This window comes from Nicotiana tabacum, chromosome 3 (genome assembly GCF_000715075.1).
Source record: "Nicotiana tabacum cultivar K326 chromosome 3, ASM71507v2, whole genome shotgun sequence".
Taxonomy (NCBI): Eukaryota; Viridiplantae; Streptophyta; class Magnoliopsida; order Solanales; family Solanaceae; genus Nicotiana; species Nicotiana tabacum.
The window spans coordinates 73,816,481-73,824,847 of record NC_134082.1 but is presented as its reverse complement, the minus strand read 5'-3'; positions in this window follow the sequence as shown (position 1 = coordinate 73,824,847).

The window sequence follows — 8,367 nt, the reverse complement described above, 5'->3', positions numbered from 1 at the left end:
TTTGGGCGATTCTTGAAAGGATTTACAAGGATTTGATTGGGGTAAGTGATTCTAACTCGGATTTGGTTGTTATACATGAATCTATCATTGTTTTTACCATTTAATTAGTGTTATGGGTTGGAAAAATTGGAGAAAAGTGTATAAACTTCATAGGCTTTAATTTGAGGATTTGAAGGTCGAGTTATGATCGAGATTGAGTAATTTTGGTATGGTTGGACTCGTGGTTGAATGGGTGTTTGTATTTTATTAGTTTTGTCAAATTCCGATACGTGGGCCAGGGGTTGACTTTTTGACTTTTGTTAAAGAACTTTGCTTATTCATATAGAATTGATTCTTATAGCTCGTGTTGATTGTATTGAGTTGTTTGTGTCTAGATTTGAGTCATTCGGAGGTCGATTCTTGAGGCAATGGCTTGTTGGAGTAGTGATTTGCATGGTTTGAGGTATGAATCCCTGAATTACGTGTTATGTGGTTTGTGTTGAGGCGACGCACATGCTAGGTAACGGGCGTGTGGGCGTGCACCGTAGTAATTGCGATCCGATCGATTTCGTGGTACTGTGTAGTCATCAAACCTTGTTGTTATTCATGCAATCTCTATGTGTTAGAGTAATTGAGCTACAATATGTTAGAAATCATGTTTATGTTGTATGTTTATCCTGTTGAGACCCATTGGGGGTCATTTCTTCTATTGAATTATTTGCTTAGATGGCAATTTTGTACTCAGTCAGATCCATCATTTGCATATCATATTTCAGTCTTTGTTGCTATTTGTTGTTGTGTTATATATCATTGTTTGGGCTGATTGGCATGAGATTTGTGAGCCCGAAAGACTGGAGAGATTGATGACAGAGTTGGGTCCTAAGAGCCGTGTTGTGAGTGAGATTTATGGATCGGGCTGCACACCGCAACAAGCTTTATGGCTTTATATATATTATTATTATATGGAATGGGTTGCACGCCGCAGTAGGACTTTTAGGCTTTATTATTATGGGATCGGGCTGAAAGCCGCAGCAGGCCAGATTGGCTTATTATTAGTTCTTGGGCAGGATCCTCCCCTCCAAAGTCTGACATACTAGCAGTGAGCGCAGGTATCGTACAGTGCTGAGTGATGGAGTATGATGAGCGAGAATTGAGATAGTCAGATTGAGTACTCTAAGAGTGTGGGTACGTAACATTTTCATTGTGATGCATCACATGTGACGTGCACATTAACATGCAGATATAGTTATTTAATATTCCTCATGTCAGTCACACTTGCCATATTTTATCTGTATTGAGCTTAGCTGTTAAACTTGGCAGCATGTCTACATTCCTCTACTGTGTACCAATAGATTATGATTTTCTCTGAGATATTATTGTCATATTTCCTATCATTTCAGTATTACTAAAAAATCTGAATTTGGACTGTATTGGTTGAGCTCATCACTGCTTTCAGCCCAAGGTTATTCTTGTTACTTATTGAGTATATTGGGTCGGTTGTACTCATACTACACTCTGCACTTCGTGTGCAGATCCAAGTACTTTTGAGCACGGCGATTGCTAGCTTTGGAGCTTTATCTATCGAAAACTTTTGAGGTAGTTGTCTTTGCGTCTGCAGACCTTAATTCTTCTTCTTTTCAATTATTTGTACTTTTCTATCTTTCTAGACAATGTTTAGCAGTCAAACTATGTTGTTAGTTAGATTCTCATGTACTTAGTGATACCCAAATTTTGGAGGATGTTGTATTGAGTCGCGGTATTTTTTTATCAGTATTTATGAGATTTTTACTCTTGAGCTTGTTTTAATATGTTTCCAAATTTAATGTTGTGTGGTATATTGTGATTGTCGGCTTGCCTAGTATTGTGATAGGCGCCATCACGACATGTGAGACTCCGGGTCGTGAAAAGTTGGTATCAATGCCTATGTTACATAGGTCTCGCGAGTCATGAGCAGGTTTAGTAGAGTCTTGCGGATCTGTACGGAGACGTCTGTACTTATCTTTAAGAGGCTACCGAACCATTAGGAAAACTTCACTTTCTTGTATTCTTGTCGTGTGAATTTGTTGATTCCGGAAACTAAACTTCTGTTATTCTATTCTCCGACACATGGTGAGGACGCGTGCTACCAGATCGGCCCAACGGCCACCACTAGCTAGGGCCATGAGAGGCTGGGGCCACGGTAGAGCCCGAGGTGCAGCTTGTACAACAGTTAGAGGAGTACCTATAGACCCACCAGTTGCTCCAACTCAGGAGCAGATTCCAAATGTGGTTGAGCCAGTGGGACCAGCTCAGGAACCAGTTGTTCCCATTGTAATTCTTGGTCTTCAAGAGGCTCTAACCCAGATATTGACTGTTTGCACTAGCCTTGCTCGGGCGCTTTCAGTTCCGACTGCGCCAGCCACTTCTTAGGACGGGGGAGGTGCTTAGACTCCCACTGCCCATACTCTAGAGTAGGTGATGTAGGTATTTCAGACACCGAGGGTACTACCAGCCTAGCTGATTGTAGTTGTTCATGCCTAGGTAGGTCCCATTATTAGTAATGAAGAGCAGAAAGGACTAGAGAGATTCGGGAGGCTCAAGCCTCCATAATTTTGTGGGGCTGAGTCAGAGGATGCTCAGGACTTCTTGGATAGGTGCCAGTGGATTCTTAACACGGTGGGTATTCTAGAGACTAGTGGGGTCTCATTTACTACTTTTTAGTTGCGGGGGGAAGCCTTTAGATGGTGGGAGGCCTATGAGCAGAGAAGGCCAACCGATGTTGCACTACTTTCGTGGCACGAGTTCTTTGTTCTCTTCTTGGAGAAGTTCATTCCATCAACCTACAAGAAGGAGTTGCATAGGCAATTTGAGCAGCTACACTAGGAGGGTATGTCTGTGACCTAGTACAAGATGAGATTTTCAGAGTTGGCTCATCACGCGGTCTGATTGGTTCCCATAGAGAGGGAGAGAATTAGGAGGTTCATTGATGGCCTCAACTATGGAGTGCATTTTATTATGAATCGAGAGAACGTATCATGTGCTAGCTTTGATGAGATGGTTGATATTGCTCGGCGACTAGAGCTTGACTATAGTTAGGAGCCTGAGGAAAGGTAGTCTAAGAGGCCTTGTGGTTCAGGTAGTTTCAGCGTTGTTTCTTTTTTGGGCCAGTCCCACCACAGCAGGGGTCGCCCTTATAGGCCTGCTCAGATGGATCGTCTGGTTCATCGTGGTGCATCAGCTAGCCATGGTTCGTACAGTGCCCGTACGGTTCAGTCATCTCTCAATGCCCTCCAAGCTTAGAGTTCATTTTATGCTCTATCAATTCAGGGTTCATCTATGCTGGGTTTTCTAGCAGTTATACTGGTTCTCGAGGTTTGATTCAGTCCCCACCACCATTGACGGATCGAAGTTGCTATGAGTGTAGGGAGTTTGGACATCTGAGGAGGTATTGTCCCCATCTCTTGGGAGGTCCAGTTCAGCAGAGGGGTTAGGCTATGACTTCTACACCAATTACTTCACCACCCGCTCAACTAGCTCAGGGTGGGGATCGGGCAGCTAGAGGTCACCCTAGAGGAGGAGGCTGGTCAGGTTGCAGTCACGCTCGATTCTATGCTATCTCTGCTAGGCCAGAGGCCATTACTTCATACAGAGTGACCACAAGTATTGTCTCAGTATGCCACAAGTATCCTTCTATATTATTTGACCCTGGTTCCGTTTATTCATATGTATCCTTATATTTTGCTCGTTATTTGGATATGCGTTGTGAGTCCTTAGTTTTACCTATTCATGTATCTACGCCGGTGTACGATACTATTATTGTGGACCGTGTGTATCGGTCGTGTGTGGTGACTATTGGGGGTTGGATACTAGAGTTGATCTCTTATTACTTAGTATGGTTGATTTGGGGTGTGGATTAGTCGTTCCCAAGTCATGCTATTTGGATTATCACGCTAAGACCATGACAATGACGATATCGGGGTTGCCAAGGATCGAGTGAGAGGTTCTCTGGATTATGTTCCCAGAAGGGTGATTTCATATCTGAAGGCCCAATGGATGGTTGGGAAGGGGTGTTTGGAATATTTGGCCTTTATGAGGGATGTTGGTTCTGATACTCCTACTATTGATTATGTTCCAATAGTGCAAGACTTTCTGTATGTGTTTCCTGCAGATCTATCGGGCATGCCACCCAATAGGGATATTGATTTTGGTATTGACTTGGTACCAGGCACTCAACCCATTTCTATTCTTCTATATCGTATGGCATCAGCAAAGTTGAAGGAATTGAATGAGTAGCTTCAGAAGCTTCTTGAAAAGGGGTTTATTAGGCTTAGTGTGTCGCCTTGGGGTGTATCAGTTCTGTTTGTGAAGAAGAAGGATGGTACTATACGGATGTGCATTGACTATAGGCAGTTGAACAAAGTTACAATCAAGAACAAGTATCCTTTGCTACACATTGATGATTTTTTTTACCAGCTTCAGGGAGTGAGGGTGTTCTTTAAGATTGATTTGAGGTTTGGGTATCACCAGTTGAAGATTCGGGATTCGGATATTCTGAAGACGTCATTCAGGACCCGCTATGGTCACTATAAGTTCCTTGTGATGTCTTTTGGGCTGACCAACGCCCTAGTAGCATTCATGCATCTGATGAATAATGTATTCCAGCCATATCTTGATTGGTTTGTCATAGTATTTATTGATGATATCCTGGTGTACTCACGTAGCTAGGAGGAATATGCACAATATTTGAGGATTGTACTACATTAGTTGAGGGAGGAGAAGCTTTATGCCAAGTTCTCCAAGTGTGAGTTTTGGCTCAATTCGGTGGCGTTCTCGGGGCACGTGGTGTCCAATGAGGGGATTTAGGTGAATCCAAAGAAGATAGAGGTGATTCAGAGTTGGCCCAAACCATCTTCAGCTACTGCGATTCAGAGCTTCCTTGGTTTATCGAATATTATAGCCGCATCATAGAGGGTTTCTCGTCCATTGCAGCATCTTTGACCAGGTTAACCAAGAAGGGTGCTCCATTCAGGTTGTCAGATGAGTGTGACGAGAGCTTTCAGAAGCTCAAGACTACTTTGACCACAGCTTCAGTCCTAGTTTTGCCTTTAGTATCGGGTCCGTATACAGTGTATTGTGATGGTTCTCGAATTGGTATTGAGTGTGTCTTGATGCAGGAGGGTAGAGTGATTGCTTATGCTTCATGCCAGTTGAACCCCCATGAGAAGAACTACCTTGTTCATGATTTGGAGTTGGCAGACATCATTCATGCATTGAAGATTTGGAGGCATTATCTCTACGATGTGTCTTGTGAGGTATTTACAGATCATCAGATTCTCCAGCACTTGTTCAAACAAAAGGATCTAAATTTGAGGCAGCGCAGATGGTTGGAGATGCTAAAGGACTATGATATTACTATTCTGTATCATCCCGGGAAGGTCAGTATGGTGGCCGATGCCTTGAGTAGAAACATAGTGAGTATAGGTAGCCTTGCATTTATTCTTGTCTGTGAGAGGCCGCTTGCAACAAATGTTCAGTCCTTGACCAATCAGTTCGTGAGGTTAGATATTTTGGAGCCCAGTCGGGGTCTAGCTTGTGTGACTTTTTGGTCTTCCTTATATGATCGCCTCAGAGAGCGTTAGTATAATGACCCATATTTGCTTGTTCTCAAGGACACGGTTTAGTACGGTGATGCCAAGTAGGTTACTATTGGAGATGATGGGGTGTTGCGGATGCAAGGTCAGATTTGTGTGCCCAATGTAGATGGGTTATGTGAGTTGATTCTTGAGGAGGCCCACAGTTCGCGGTATTCCATTCATCTGGGTGCTGCAAAGATGTAGCAGGACTTGAGGCAACACTATTGGTGGAGGAGGATGAAGAAAGATATAGTGGGATTTGTAGCTCGGTGCCTAAATTGTCAACAGGTGAAGTACAAGCATCAGAGACCAAGCGGATTACTACAGAGGCTTGAGATTCCGAAGTGGAAATGGGAGCATATCACTATGGACTTTATAGTTGGGCTCCCGCGGACTTCGAGGAAGTTTGATATTATTTGGGTGATTGTAGATTGGTTGACCAAGTCCATGCATTTCATTCCAGTTGGGACTACCTATTCTTTGAAGCGGTTAGCTGAGATCAACATCCGCGATATTGTTTGCCTTCACGGTGTGCCAATATCCATCATTTAAGATCGAGCCACACAGCTTATATCGCAGTTTTAGAGAGTAGTGCAATGAGAGTTAGGATATGATGTGCGCTTAGATGGACGGACAGTCCGAGCATACTATTCAGATATTGGAGGATATGATGTGCGCTTGTGTCATGGAGAGGGTTCGTGGGATCATTTTCTACCGCTTGCAGAGTTTGCCTATAACAACAACTAACAATCAAGCATTCAAATGGCTTTGTATAAGGCTGTCTGGGAGATGGTGTCGGTCTTCGGTGGGTTGGTTCAAGTTGGGTGAAGGTAGGCTATTGGTTACTGACTTGGTTCAGGATGCTTTGGACAAAGTCAAGTTGATTTAGGATCGGCTTCGCACGGCACAATCTAGGCAGAAGAGTTATGCCAATCGGAAGGTTCGTGATGTTGCTTACATGGTGGGGGAGAAGGGATTACTCACAGTTTCACCCATGAAGGATGTTTTGAGGTTCGGAAAGAAGGGCAAACTGGGCCCTCGGTATATTGGGCCTTTCGAGATACTTAAGAGGATTGGAGAGGTGGCTCATAAGCTTGCATCACCACCTAGTCTATCGAGTGTTCACCCAGTATGTTTCCAAGCTCCGGAATTACTTCGGCAACCCGTCTCATGTTTGGACTTCAGCACGGTTCAGTTGGATGGTGATTTGACTTATAATATGGAGTCGGTGGCCATTTTTGATCGCGGGTTCAAAAGTTGAGGTAAAAGAATATAGCTTCAGTGAAGGTGCAGTGCAGAGGTCAGGCAGTCGAGGATGCTACTTGAGAGACCGAGCGGGATATGCGGATCAGATACTCACGCCTATTTGTGACTCCAGGTATGATTCTATACCCGTTCGAGGAAGAACGTTTGTTTGGGAGGGGGAGGATGTAACGACTCGGCCAGTCATTTTGAGTATTATAGCCTCGTTCCCCCATTTATTGCTTATTTTATGCTCATTTGTTGTTATGTGACTTGCCGAGGTAGTTGGTTTGGTTCCGGGGCGAAATGAATTGGGACACTTAGTTCCAAGGTTGGAAGCCTAAGTTGAAAGAGTTGGCCGGATGTTGACTTCTATGTAAATACTCCGGAATGGAGTTTTGATGGTTCTGATAGCTTCAGAATCAATAAAAAGTCCATCATGGACCAAGACCCAAATGGGTCAATCTTGTTGGGAGGTACTTCCTATAGATTTGGAACTCGGTAGATAATTTTGGTTTGAATTGGCGAAAGTTGGAAAAATAGAAGTTTGGAGAGTTGAGAAGTTTGACCGAGAGTTGACTTTTTGGTTACCGAGCTTGAATTTTGGTTCCGAAAGTTGGAATAGGTCTGTTGTGTTATTTATGACTTGTGTGCAAAATTTGAGGCCAGTCGGAGTTGATTTGATAGGTTTCGGCATCGATTGTAGAAGTTGGAAATTCATTAGTTTCATTAGGCTTGAATTGGGGTGACATTCGTGTTTTTGATGTTGTTTGATTTGATTTGGGGCCTTGATTAAGTTTGTATCATGTTATAGGACTTTTTGGTATGTTTGGTTGAGGTCCCGGGGGCCTCGGGTGAATTTTGGATGGTTAACAGATTGAAATTTGACTTGACGAGTCGCTGAAGTTTGTTGATGCATGTGCTTCTTGTTTCCTCTTACGCAATCGCGAGGGGAGGGACACTATCGCGGAGGGTAAGGTATGACAGGTGGGATTTTTTTCTATGCGACCGCGTGGTAAAGGCCGCGATCGCAAAGCCTTGAAGGAGTTTTATTACGCGATCACATGGTAGGGGGCGCGTTCGCGGAGAAGGAAGAGGGGGTTGCTGTCCCACACATTGTTCATTGCGATCGCATGTGACTGTCTGTGATTGCGTAGGTCAGGGAAATTTGGTCACCGCGTTGGCGATCAGATGTGTGTATTCGCATACAAGGTTTTAGGGCTAATGAAGATTTTGTTCTTCGTGATCGCGAAGGAAATTCCGCGATCGCGATGTGTAATCTCTGGGCAAACTGTTAACATATCAAAATCGAGGATTTGAACCCATTTTACATATTTTGAGCTAGAGACCTCGATTTCGGCGATTCTTGAAGGGATTTCAATGAGTTGATTGGGGTAAGTGATTCTAACTCAAATTTGGTTGTTATACATGATTCTATCATTGTTTTTACCATTTAATTGGTATTTTGGGTTGGAAAATTTGTAGAAACTTCATAGGCTTTAATTTGAGGATTTGAAGGTCGAGTTTTGATTGG